Consider the following 14,148-nt stretch of genomic DNA (forward strand, 5'->3'; position numbering starts at 1 on the left):
GATGCATTGAGATAGGTTTAATAAAGAAGCTCCAAGGTAACAATCAGGTACTCCTGTAAGGAGATTGCCTGGGAAGCCTCTAAACAGTAATAGCAGAAAAGCTGATGAATACCTGTACTTTGAGGAAGCAAGTGTATGTGTCAGCTTCCATAATTCCTCGAGTAGAGTTTGGGTGACCTCCATGATCTAACATTGAGCAACAAATTGCAAAAAACCGTAAGACCATAAGACATGAGAGCCGAATTTCACCATTCAAAATACTGAATCTGCTCCACCATTCTATCATGGCTGATTTATTATCCTTCTCAATCCCATTCTCCTGCTTTCTCCCCATAACCTTTGACACCCTTACTGATCAGAACCTATCAATCTCCACTTTAAATATACCCTCTGACTTGGCCTCCACAACCATCTGAGGCAGTGATCTCTTGTCTGAGAGTCATCCACTATAGTAAATTTCTTCTCCACATCCACTCTATGTAGGCCTTTCAATATCTGAAAAGTTTCAATGAGATTCCTCCCCCTGCTCCCCCCCCCAGTCTTCTAAATTCCAGCGAGTACCAGCCCAGAGCCATCAAATGTTCCTTTTACCCTTTCATTCCTGGGAGTACTCCAGTGAACCTCATTTGAACCCTCTCCAATGCCAGCACATCCTTTCCTTGATAAGAGGTCTCAAGCTGCTCACAATATTCCAAGTGTGGTCTGACCAGTGTCTTATGAAGCCTCTCAGCATTACGTCCTTGCTTTGACATCCAAGTCCTTTCGAAATGAATGCTAACATAGCATTTGCCTTCCTTACTACAAACTCAATCTGCAAGTTCAACTAGTCTATGCCTTTATACTTCCTATCAAAGTGCATAACCATACACTTCCATATACTGTCCAGCTCTTGGCTCCATCCCTCCCCCTCCTGTCTTCTTCTATCATTTTGGATCTCCCCCTCCCCCTCCCACTTTCAAATCTCTTACTAGCTCTTCCTTCAGTTAGTCCTGATGAAGGGTCTCGGCCTGAAACGTCGACTGTACCTCTTCCTAGAGATGCTGCCTGGCCTGCTGCATTCACCAGCAACTTTGATGCGTGTTGCTTGAATTTCCAGCATCTGCAGATTTCCTCGTGTTTGCAGCTGATCTTCTATCCATGCTGGTATCTTTCCTGTAATACCATGGTCTCTTATCTTGTTCAGCAGCCTCATGTGCAGCACCTTGTTAAAGACCTTCTGAAAATCCAAATAAACATCCACTGACTCTCCTTTGTCTATCCTGCTTGTTATTTCCTCAAAGAATTCCAACAGATTTGTCAAGCAAGATTCCGCTTTAACGAAACCATGCTGACTTTGACCTATTTTATAATGTGCCTCCAGGTGCCCTGAAACCTCATCCTTAACAATGCTCTCCAACATCCTCCCAACCACTGAAGTCAGGGTAACTGCCATATAATTTCCTGTCCTTTTAAGAATGGAGGATGGAAGAGTAGAGTGACATTTGCAATCTTCCAGTCCTTCGGAACTATTCCAGAATCCAGTGATCCTTGAAAGATCACCACTAATGCCTCCACAATCTCTTCAGTTACCTCTTTCAGAACCCTGGGGTGTAGATAATCTGGTCCACGTCACTTATCTATAGTACCTTCATACCTTTCAGCTTCCCTAGCATCTTCTCCTAAGTAATAGCAACTACACTCACTTCTACCCCCTAACACACTAGAAAACGTGTGCACATTTTATTCTATATCTGTACTTTAACTTCTAACTTAATCTTATACCATTCTTTATAACTGTTGTTGTTTTAATTGCATGTTGTATCAAATCACAAGTTCCTAATACATGTAAATATATATGGCGAATAAAGATGATCCTTGAAAATAGCAGCAATGGCATACAATGATTTTGAACCCGAGGAAGCTTTCTCCACCATTTATCGAGACCACAGCTGACTTTCTACCTCAGCATTTTCTTGCACTCAACTCTAAAGAATAAAGGGCAACTTTACACACTCATTCTAACCCCTATAGAAAACCCACAATTCTTGGAACTGGTTTAGTAAGTCTTTACTGCATTCTGTTTTTGGCAGGGCTATCTTTCCTTAGATAAGGAGACCAGAACTATACATAATATTCCAGCTGTGGTCTCAACAGGGGCACTGAGTCTTGCAGTAAGTCACAGATCTTAGCAAGGCCCTTCGTGCTGAAGCCTAACCTGCATTATTCCACAGACAAGTTTGGTACTATAGATCCTTGTAAGTGTCTTGATGAGCTCTTCTACACCTTCTCCTTATGGAATTTATGGCTGCTTGCAAGGTCTTCAGTATCATAAGGCAGGCATTGTTAGGTCCAAGCAAATTTCCACTGAAAGTCAATTTTCAGTATTAAAAAGATTTGTTTATGCAAGACCTAACAGCAATTAACATTTTGAATCAATGGCCTTACATTAGAACTGGATGAATCTATAAGATATAGAGGAATGGCAGGTTTAAAGTTTACCACAGGATGGTAGAGTTTAAGCTGAAAACCTGAAATAATATTTTGGTCAATGACCTTCATACGTAAATTTCAGAGCTCTGCTGAAACATTATTGACCAGATGTTAACTGTTCTTCTCTCCCCAAATGGTGCTGGCCTGCTGATCATCACAGTTTCACTCTGTTTACTGTTTTTATTTCAGTATGCAGCCAGTATTTTTGAGAAGTTGGATGTCGTGCAATGTAACTAGCATACACACACAATATCAAAACGCTTCATTTTAAATTGATGAAATGCACCAATATTTGTTAAGATTTTATTTCAACTTTTGTCTCTAGCAGCAAGATAGCTGAATTATCAATCAATTGTAAGCATTAACCCAAGACACAACACATGGGATTATTTACGAACAATATTTGACAAAATGGAAGCTTTTTGAACAGTAAGAATCACATAAGACAAGGTCATGCTGGAAGATACCAGCTCTACTTTTGTTCAATTACTGGCAACTCCAACCATTCAGGTGACAGCAATTTTCCCTTACAGAATTCACAAATAACTCCCCAAAATTGAGATGAGGAATCAAATTCTGAGAGTGAGTGAGAGAGAGTAGAGAGAGTACAGACAGAGAGACATTTCTTGTTGCATGTGCAGATGACACAAGAAAATAGGAAGTGTTTTTCAGGAACACAACCCTCCCCTGGAGCAGGAGTTGACTTTATATTAAAATAAACTCAATTCTGTTTTTGAAGTTATGACTAAGTGTGTTTCCATCATCCTTTGCACAATATATTCCAGATCCTAATATCAATATGCTTAAACAAAAAGATCACCCTTCAGATGCATGCTTGAGCCTAGCTTGAATATGTAGATATTAAGAAAGAGGATGTGCTGGAGCTTTTGGTAAGTACCAAGTTGGCTAAGTCACCAGGACCAGATGAGGTGTACCCCAGGCTACTGTGGGAGGCAAGGGAGGAGTTTGCTGAGCCTCTGGTGATGATCTTTGCATCATCAATGGGGACGGGAGAGGTTCCAGAGGATTGGAGGGTTGTGGATGTTGTTCCTTTATTCAAGAAAGGAAGTAGAGATAGCCCAGGAAATTATAGACTAGTGAGTCTTACTTCAGTGGTTGGTAAGTTGATGGAGAAGATCCTGAGAGGCAGGATTTATCAACATTTGGAGAGGTATAATATGATTAGGAATAGTCAGCATGGCTTTGTCAAGGGCAGGTCGTGCCTTACGAGCCTGATTGAATTTTTTGAGGATGTGACTAAACACATTGATGAAGATAGAGTAGTAGGTGTAGTGTATATGGATTTCAGCAAGGCATTTGATAAGGTACCCCATAGAAGGCTTATTGAGAAAGTAAGGAGGCATGGGATCCAAGGGGACATTGCTTTGTGGATCCCGAACTGACTTGCCCACAGAAGGCAAAGAGTGGTTGTAGACGGGTCATATTCTGCGTGGAGGTCGGTGACCAGTGGTGTGCCTCATGGATCTGTTCTGGGACCCTTACTCTTCGTGATTTTTATAAATGACCTGGATGAGGAAATGGAGGGATGGGTAAGTTTGCTGATGACACAAAGGTTGGGTGTGTTGTGGATACTGTGGAGGGCTGTCAGCGGTTACAGCAGGACATCGATAGGATGCAAAACTGGGCTGAGAAGTGGCAGATGGCATTCAACCTAGATAAGTGTGAGGTGGTTCATTTTGGTAGGTCAAATATGATAGCAGAATATAGTATTAATGGTAAGACTCTTGGCATTGTGGAGGATCAGAGGGATCTTGGGGTCTGAGTCCATAGGACACTCAAAGCAGCTGTGCAGGTTGACACTGTGGTTCAGAAGGACACGGTGTATTGGCCTTCATCAATCGTGGAATTGAATTTAGGAGCCGAGAGGTAATGTTGCAGCTGTATAGGACCCTGGTCAGACCCCACTTGGAGTACTGTGCTCAGTTCTGGTCGCCTCACTACAGAAAGGATGTGGAAGCCGTATAAGGGTGCAGAGGAGATTTACAAGGATGTTGCCTGGATTGGGGAGCATGCCTCATGAAAGCAGGTTGAGTGAACTCTGCCTTTTCTCCTTGGAGTGGAGAGGTAACCTGATAGAGGTGTATAATATGATGAGAGGCATTGATTGTGTGGATAGTCAGAGGCTTTTTCCCAGAGCTGAAATTGTTGCCACAAGAGGACACAGGTTTAAGGTGCTGGGGAGTAAGTACAGAGGAAATGTCAGGGGTAAGGTTTTTACTCAGAGAGTGGTGAGTGCGTGGAATGGGCTGCCAGCAACGGTGGTGGAGGTGGATATGATAAGGTCTTTTAAGAAACTTTTGGATAGGTACATGGAGCTTAGAAAAATAGAGGGCTATGGGTAAGCCTAGTAATTTCTAAGGTAGGGACATGTTCGGCACAACTTTGTGGGCCATAGGGCCTGCATTGTACTGTAGGTTTTCTATGTTTCTATGCCTTTCAACCATAAGACCATAAGACATGGAGCAGAATTAGGCCACTCAACCCATCAAGTCTGCTCCGCCTTTCCATCATGGCTGATTCCAGATCCCACTCAACCCCATACATCTGCCTTCTTGCCATAACCATTGATGTCCTGACCAATCAGGAAATTATCAATTGTTGCTTTAAATATACCCATGGTTTTGGCTTCCACAGCTGTCTGTGACAGAGCATTCCACGGATTCACTACTCTCTGGCTAAAAAAATTCATCCTTACCTCTGTTCTATCCGTGCCAGTATCTTTCCTGTAATGCCATGGGATTTTATCTTGTTAAGCAGCCTCATGTGTGGCACCTTATCAAATGCCTTCTGAAAATCTAAGATACAAGAAAGATACTGACATGGAATGGCTGATAGGCAGGAGGCAGTGAGTAAGAATAAAAGGGGCCTTAGCCTCAAAACCATCAATACCATTATCTAAATTATTGACAAACAATGTGAAAAATAGTCGTCCCAATACTGACCCCCTGAGGAACACCACTAGTCACTGGCAACCAACCAGTAAAGGCCCCAGTAAAGGGTCAGTATTGGGACGACTATTTTTCACATTGTTTGTCAATAATTTAGATAATGGTATTGATGGTTTTGAGGCTAAGTTTGTGGATTATACAGAGATAGGCGGAGGGGTAGGTAGCGCTGAGGAAGCAATGCGATTGCAGCAGGGCTTAGACAAACCGAAATAAGGTGGTGCCAGTAACTGGCGACTCTGCGTGTGCTCTCCCGAGCAAACTGCCCTCCACACTATCCTATATCCGAGAAACCCTTCTAAACCTTCAGTCTGCTATATCTAGCAAGATCAACAACACCCTGGCGAAGCTACTGACCCAGCTGGAGACCACCACGCCAGAACTGCTTCTTAAACTTCGAACCGCACCTGGACCCGACCAACGAGGCCTGGTCCGAGGCCCACCACGTTCTCGGAGACCCGCGGTCTGCTACCGTGCCAGAGCGCTTGGAGACACGGCCCATTCCGACCAGCACCTCTCCGGAGCAGACGACCACACAGAAGTGATGACGGAGACCTCAAGGTGCCCCAGACGCTTCTCCGGAGCGACCACCGTAAAGCCCCGTTGGTGGCCATCCACAGCCGCCGGAAGTGAGGCCTCTGCAACCGTGACTCAGTTTACGGACTTGTTTCAGCCAGGAGCCCGGCCCTCCGGGATTAAGTGTCGGCTTCGGGGCCTGACCCGATCGACAGCCCGGGCCCCCGGCAGCTGGAAGTGGCAGTGGAGCCTCCCCCGTCACTCGACCCGACCCGCCGATTGATCCCCGTGGGATGCGTCCACCAACCTCAAAGAGCTGACAACACACTGCATCGATGGAAACCTGGAAAGATGCACTATTTACTGAGGAAGCGTGGGAAACGAGCTGGGCTGCTGGTCAGATTGAAGCTGAGGGGCTTCAGGGTCCCTGTGCCCACCATCCTACTAGCTAATGTGCAAGCCATAGAGAACAAGGTGGATGATCTTAAAGGGAGACTCACCTACTGCAGGGAGATGCAGAACTGCTGTGTATTCTGTTTCACCGAGACCTGGCTCTCCCCTGCCACCCCCGACTGTGCCATCCGACCAGAGGGATTTTCGATCCATCGGATGGACCACACGGCGTCTTCCGGCAAGACAAGGGGAGGTGGTGTCTGCCTACTGATCAACACTGCGTGGTGCTCGGACACAGTGGCACTGACAAGCTCCTGCAGCCCAGACCTGGAACACCTGTCGTTGAAGTGTTGTCCCTACTATCTGCCACGGGAACTCATCTCGGTCATACTGAGAGCGGTCTACAATCCCCCCCAGGCGGACGTGGAGTGTGCTCTGAACATACTGTATGCCAACATCAGTGAACTTGAGACCAGGTATCTGGAGACTTTGCTCATTACAGCCGGGGACTTTAACCAGGCCAACCTCAGAAAGGCACTGCCAAAGTTATACCAACACGTCTCCTGCCCCACTAGAGGCACGAATATACTTGACCACTGCTACACAGCAGTCAAGGATGCCTACCGTTCCGTCCCATGACCTCACTTCGGAAAATCGGACCATCAGGCCGTACTCCGTATCTTGGGTAATGATGAGTTTGAGTACAGAGAGGAAATTAAGAACCTGGTGGCATGGTGCGAAGACAATAACCTATCCCTCAATGTCAGCAAGACGAAGGAATTGGTTGTTGACTTCAGAAGGAGTAGCGGACCGCACGACCCAATTTACATCGGTGGTGCGCAAGTGGACCAGGTCAAAAGCTTTAAGTTCCTCAGGGTCATTATCAAAAATGACCTGAGTTGGTCCAACCAAGCAAAGTCCACTGCCAAGAAGGCCCGTCAGCGCCTTTACTTCCTGAAAAAGCTAAAGAAATTTGGCCTGTCCCCTAAAATCTTCACTAATTTTTATAGATGCACCATAGAAAACATTCTTCTAAGGTGCATCACAACCTGGTACGGAAGTTGTCCTGTCCAAGACTGGAAGCAGCTGCAAAAGATCGTGAACACGGCGCAGCACATCACACAAACCAATCTTCTGTCCTTGGACTCACTTTACACTGCACGCTGTCGGAGCAGTGCTGCCAGGATAATCAAGGACACGACCCACCCAGTCAACACACTTTTCGTCCCTCTTCCCTCCGGGAGAAGGCTCAGGAGCTTGAAGACTCGTATGGCTAGATTTGGGAACAGCTTCTTTCCAACTGTGGTAAGACTGCTGAACGGATCCTGACGCGGATCTGGGCCGTACCCTCAAAATAAACTGACCTGCATTTCGTTTTTTTTGTACTACCTTACTTTCCATTTTTCTAATTTTTCTATTTATGATTTGTAATTTAAATTTTTAATGTTTACTATCGATGTGTAATCCAGGGAGTGTGAAGCGCAGAATCAAATATTGCTGTGATGATTGTACGTTCTAGTATCAATTGTTTGGTGACAATAAAGTATAAAGTATAAGTATAATTGGAAGAATGGGCAAAAAAAGTGGCAGATGGAATACAGGGTTGGGAAATTATGATAATGCATTTTGGGAAAAGGAACAATACTGTGAACTATTATCTAAAAGCGGAGAAGGTTCCAACATAAGAGGTGCAGAGGGAATAGAATATAAGAGCAAGGAGATAATGTTGGGCCTTTATAAGACACCAGTCAGGCCACTTGGAGTAATAGTCTTGGGTCCCATATCTCAGAAATAATGTGTTGTCATTGGAGAGAGAGTCCAGAGGATGTTCACGAGGACGATTCTGGGAATGAAGGGGTTAACACATGAGGAGCATTTGGCAGCTTTTGGCCTGTACTCACTGGAATTTAGAAGAACACGTGGTGATCTCATTGAAACCTACCGATTGTTGACAGGACTAAATAGGGTGGATGTGAAGAGGATGTTTCCTATGGTGGGGGTATCCAGAACTAGAGGGCACAGCCTCAAAATTGAGGAGTGACCCTTTAGAACAGACGTAAGGAGGAGTTTTTTTTCAGCCAGAGAGTAGTAAATCTGTGGAATGCTCTCCCACAAACTGTGGCGGAGGCCAAGTCCGTAGGTGTATTTATGGTGGAAGTTGATGGTTTCCTGATCGGTCAGGGCATCAAACGATATGGTGAGAAGGCAGGTGTAGGAGGTTGAGGGGGTCGAGGATCAGCCATGATGGAATGGCAGAGCAAACTTGATGGGCTGAATGGCCTAATTCTGCTCCCATGTCATATGAACATCCACTGCCTCTCCTTTGTCCACCCTACTTGTTACTTCCTCGACAAATTCTAACAGATTTGTCAGGCAAGATTTCCTTTTACAAAAACCATGCTGACTTTGACTTACTTTATCATTAGTCTCCAAGTACCCTGAAATCTCATCCTTAATAATTGACTCCAACACTTTCCCAACCACTGAGGTTAGGCTAACTGGCCTAAAATTTCCTCTCTTTTGTCTTCTTCGCTTCTTAAAGAGTGAAGAGACATTTGCAATTTTCCAGTCCTCTGGGGCTATGCCAGAATCAAGTGATTCTTTAAAGATCAAGACCAATGCATCCATTATCTCTTCAGCAACCTCTCTCAGGACTCTGGGTCCAACAGGTCCAGGTGATTTATCCACCCTAAGACCTTTCAGTTTGCCTAGCACTTTGTTCCTTTGTAATAGCAACAACACTTACTCCTGCTCCCTAATACTCACAGACCTCTGGCATACTGCTAGTGTCTTCCACAGTGAAGACTGATGCAAAGTACTTATTAAGTTCATCCACCATTTCTTAATCCCCCATTACTACCTCACCAGCATCATTTTACAGTGATCCTATCAACTCTCACCTCCCTTTTTCTCTTTATATAACTGAAAAAACTTTCAGTATCCTGCTTTATATTATTGGCTAGTTTGCCCTCATATTTCATCTTTTCCCTTCTTATGGCTTTTTTAGTTGCCTTTTGTTGGATTTTAAAAACTTCCCAATTATCCAAAAATTTTGCTACAATATATGCCCTTTCCTTGGCTTTAATGCAGTCCTTAGCTTCCCTTGTCAGCCAAGTTGCCTACCTCTGCTATTTGAGAACTACTTCTGTGGGACATATCTATCCTATGGCTTGTGAACTATTTCCAGAAACTTCAGCCACCTCTGCTCTGCTGTCATCCCTGCTGTATCTCCCTCCAACCCACATGGGTAAGTTTCTCTCTCATGCCTCTGTAATTCCCTTTATTCCATTGTGATACTGATACATCTGACCTATGATTTTTCCCTCTCAAATTGCAGTATAAATTCAATCATATTATGATCACTGCCTCCTGAGGGACCCTTTATCTTCAGCTCCCAAATAAAATCTGGATTATTACACAACACCCAATCTTAGATGGCCTTTCCCCAAGTAGGCTCAAGCACTTTAAAATTATAGCGAAAGTTATGCTCTCAACCACTGAATCTCTTGCCAATGCTTTTATCCAACTTTTTTTTTAAAAAACACTTTCAAGAAACTACAATTTCCTTTGTTTTTGTATAACTGAACACAGAAGCCTTGGAAATTTTTGATAGAATTTTTGCACTCATTTATAAACAAGAAGTCTCTTCAATTTTTTTTTATCCCTTTAAACTTGGAATAGCCTTTTGTACTCTGTTGCCTGAAAGTTCAATTGCTTCATGCTGCTTTTTCAGTGTTATGCAACTAAAGGTAGACTGTATCTAACCAGACTGAAATGCATTGACAGCCATTTTAAGCCTGTTTTGCCACAACGGAAATTTTGAGCACATCTGGGCATAAGATTGTCTGGTGTCAGTGGCTCAGAAACTTGTGTTCGAGACAACCAGAATAATGTTTTGTTTGCTAAATATATTTTTATTGAAGGAATGACACAATACAGAATACATAATGGATTACATTTTCCTCTATTTTTGTTTTTATATCTTACCCCTAAACAAACCTCCCCTCACCCGCCCTCCCCGAACATACCATGGCAGCTAATATACTTACAACAACTCACAAATACAAGTACGGATATTTCACAGCCATACCTCCACACTACTTCAAGACGAAGGCCCACACACATCCACAACATGTCAGATGATCCAAAATACACTCATATTTACAATGCATCAACCACCCTGTGAGGTAAATTGTAAGCGTGTTAAGAGGGAGGCAACTTCCCAAGTACAATCAAATGCCCTCAACTAGTAGGCAATTCCTTAAGACTCCCAAAATACGACAAGAAAGGTCCCCATTTCGAATAGAACTTTTTCATAGACCCCCTCAAAGTGAATTTAATCTTTTCTAGTTTCAGAAAAAACATTACGTCCTCTAACCAAGCAGCAACAGATGGGGGAGTGGCAGATTTCCAAACCAGCAAGATTCTTCTACGGGCCAATAGCGATGTAAATGCAATGATATCCGACTGGCTTGCATTTAAACCCAAAGCATCATCTGCCACATCAAATACAGCTATAAGCGGGCAAGGTCTCAGTGTCACCCCCAAAACCTCACTGATAATTTTAAAAACCAGTGCCCAATAGCCATCAAGACCAAAATGCATGCACTAAACCAGCCGGAGAGAAGGAACACATGTCACAGCCAGCGTCTGTCCCAGGATATATGTCAGCAAGCCTGGCTTTACTTAAATGTACCCTGTGTAAAACTTTAAATTGTATGAGCCCCAGTCTAGCACATGATAACGAGGAATGAACCCTATTCAATGCTTTTGCCCAATATTCCTCAGCCAGATCCATACCAAGGTCGTCCTCCCACCTAGTCTTGTTTAGATCTTGAACTCCCAAAGACATCAGCTGAGAGTATAGTACAAAGATCAGCCCTTTATTATTAAAGCTAAGAGTGAGTTTTTCCCACAACATAGCAGGTGTTAGATCAGGAAAAGAGGGAAATTTTTCCTTGACAAAGTGGTGAATCTGCAGGTATTTTAAAAAAATGATTATGCGGAAGGCCACATTTACTGCACAGGTTATCAAAACTATCAAATATGTTATCAGTGTACGAATCCTTAATGCACATAAGACTATTCAAACCCCATTGTCTAAAATCTGACTCGAGTGTGAAGGGAAGAAATAGATGGTTTCTATGAATGGGACCCAAATCTGAAACTGATGTGAACTAATAGTGGCAGCGAAATTGATTAAAAATTTTGAGGGTGGAGAGCACGACCGGGTTAGATGTGAATTGAGAGGATTTCAATGGTAAGGAAGAATATACTAAAGCTGGGAGAGACGAGGAGTGGCAAGACCGTGTCTCAAGCAGGCACCAGTTTATATCTGGCCGGTGGAGCCAAAATAATACCTTTTGAATGTTCGATGCCCAGTAATAATGAATAAAGCTAGGAAGGCCCATTCCACCTACGTCACGACCTCTTTGGAGAGTGCTCTTATTAACCCTTGGGACCTTATTTTCCCAAGGTTATAGCTTGTTCACACATGAGGAAATCTGCAGATGCTGGAATTTCAAGCGACACACATAAAAATTGCTGGTGAACGCAGCAGGCCAGGCAGCATCTATAGGAAGAGGTACAGTCGACGTTTTGGGCTGAGACCCTTCGTCAGGACTAACTGAAAGAAGTGATAGTAGGAGATGTAACAGAGATGTAAAAGAGCAAGTAATGTGTATTCCTAGGTATACAAAACCATCTTGAGATAAAGGAAAAGGCAAAGATTCCTGTCGGATCTGTAGGGCCAAGTTATTAATGGGAAAGCATTTGCTTTTTTCAAAGTTCACTTTATAGCCAGAGAAGGCTCCAAATTGACCTAATAATGACACAATAGCAGGATTACCACCTACAAGGTCGCTAACATAAAGTAAGAGGTCATCAGCAGAAAGGGATATACAGTGTTCCATGTTCCCTCTCCTAACACCTTGAAATAATGTAGTTGACTTAAGTGCAATAGAAAGAGGCTCAATTGCAATTGCAAAAAGAGGGGACAATGGGCAGTCTTGGCGAGTGCCACGTGTTAATGGGAAATAATCAGATCGAAAGTAATTTGTCTGCATACATGCTATAGGCGAGTGATATAATAGCTCAACCCAGGCTACAAATATTCTGCCAAATCCAAATTTCTCCAAAACACTAAACAAGTATACCCACTCCACTCTATCGAACGCCTTCTCCACGTCCAAGGAGCTAACAACCTCCGGACTTGAGAATCACTGGGTGAATAAACCACATCAGTCAGTAGACGGATATTAAAAAAAGAATGGTGATTTTTAATAAAACCTGTTTGATCATCTGAAATTATCTTGGGAAGGGGGCGTTCTAAATGGCATGCAAGCACTTTAGCCAAAATTTTCACATCCACATTCAAAAGTGAGATGGTACAATATGATCCACATTGAGTCGGGTCCTTGTCCTTTTTAAGAAGAAGTGAAATAGATGCCTGTGAAAGAGTAGGGGGTAAGGAACTGTCCTCCAAAGATTCCTGAAACACTTCTACAAGGACCGGTATGAGCTTATCCTTAAATTTCTTATAAAATTCTATCGGATAACCATCAGGACCTGGGGACTTACCACTCTGCATAGCCATAATGGCATTATTAATCTCTTCCTGCCCAAGAGCCCGATCTAAATTCTCCACCTCCTTTGGTTCAAGAGTTGGTATTTCCAAAAATGTTCCATATTTGTTATATCTGAGGGAAACTCTGAGGTACACAGAGAGGAATAAAAAGTTGCAAAGATGTTATTAATCTTTTTTGGATTGCTTGTCAAGTTTTGGCGTGTGTCTCTTATCTGGGGAATAAGTCGTGATGCAGCTTGACGCTTCAACTGATGAGCCATAAGCCGGCTCACCTTGTCACCATATTCATAACAGAGGCCATGTGTCTTAAGAATTAATTGTTCTGATAGGTATGTAGATAGAAGATTAAACATCGCTTGCAAATCAGCCCGGTTTTTATATAATGCCGCAGTGGGTGCCTCAGAATATTGCCTATCCAGGTCCAAAATAGATTGCAATAACACTTGCATTTTCTTCCTACACTCTTTATTAGCATGTGAAGTATAAGATATTATTTGACCCCTCAAGTAAGCTTTTAAAGTTTCCCAAAGTAAAGAGTACAATACCGACTGAGTTTTGTTAGTTTTGAAGAATGTGTCAATGTTAGCCGATATATAACTACAAAATATCTCAATGGAAAGCAAAAGGGGGTTAAGCCTCCACCGAAGCAGTTCTCTAATGTTTAAAGGAAAACGTAGGTTCAGCTTCACGGGCGAGTGATCAGATATAACTGTAGCAGTGTATTCAATTTGTCTAATCATTGGTATCAAGGAGTTGTCTAGCCTGGAATAGGAGTGGTGAACATGAGAAAAGAAAGAGAATTGCCTAACTGATGGATTCAAAAATCTCCAAGGATCCACATAACCATTTTGTTGCATAAACATTGAGAAGGCCTTTGCCATACCAGAAAATGTTCCCCTAGAGCTGGACCTATCAAGCAGTGGGTCAATAGCACAGTTCAAATCTCCTGAAAAGATTAGCTGGTGTGTATTCAGGTTAGGTATTAATGACAAAACCTTATTTGCAAAGTGGACATCGTCCCAATTGGGGCATAAACATTTACCAAAATGACAAGTATCTGAAAGAGAGATCCAGAGACTATAATAAAGTGAACATTAGGGTCACTGATTACATCAGATGGAGTAAACTGCATTCTTTTGGTGATTAATATTCCCACCCCCCTGGACCTACTATTAAATCTGGAATGAAAAACCTGACTAATGCATGCTTTACGAAGTC

General features: G+C 43.1%; 1 protein-coding gene across 12 annotated transcripts in view; it reads right to left on the minus strand.

The window, feature by feature from the left end:
* hdac5 (histone deacetylase 5) overlaps nucleotides 1-14,148 on the minus strand; it is a 330,728-nt gene that overhangs the window by 129,552 nt on the left and 187,028 nt on the right. Inside the window, exon 1 of one of the 12 annotated variants that reach the window (XM_063037386.1) lies at nucleotides 5,186-5,362. The exons of the other annotated variants lie outside the window; for them this stretch is intronic. The gene's annotated coding sequence lies outside the window, so the exon portion shown is untranslated. Of the gene's footprint in view, nucleotides 1-5,185; nucleotides 5,363-14,148 lie in introns of those variants that run through there. 12 annotated transcript variants of the gene reach the window in all.

This window comes from Mobula hypostoma, chromosome X1 (assembly GCF_963921235.1).
Source record: "Mobula hypostoma chromosome X1, sMobHyp1.1, whole genome shotgun sequence".
NCBI lineage: Eukaryota > Metazoa > Chordata > Chondrichthyes > Myliobatiformes > Myliobatidae > Mobula > Mobula hypostoma.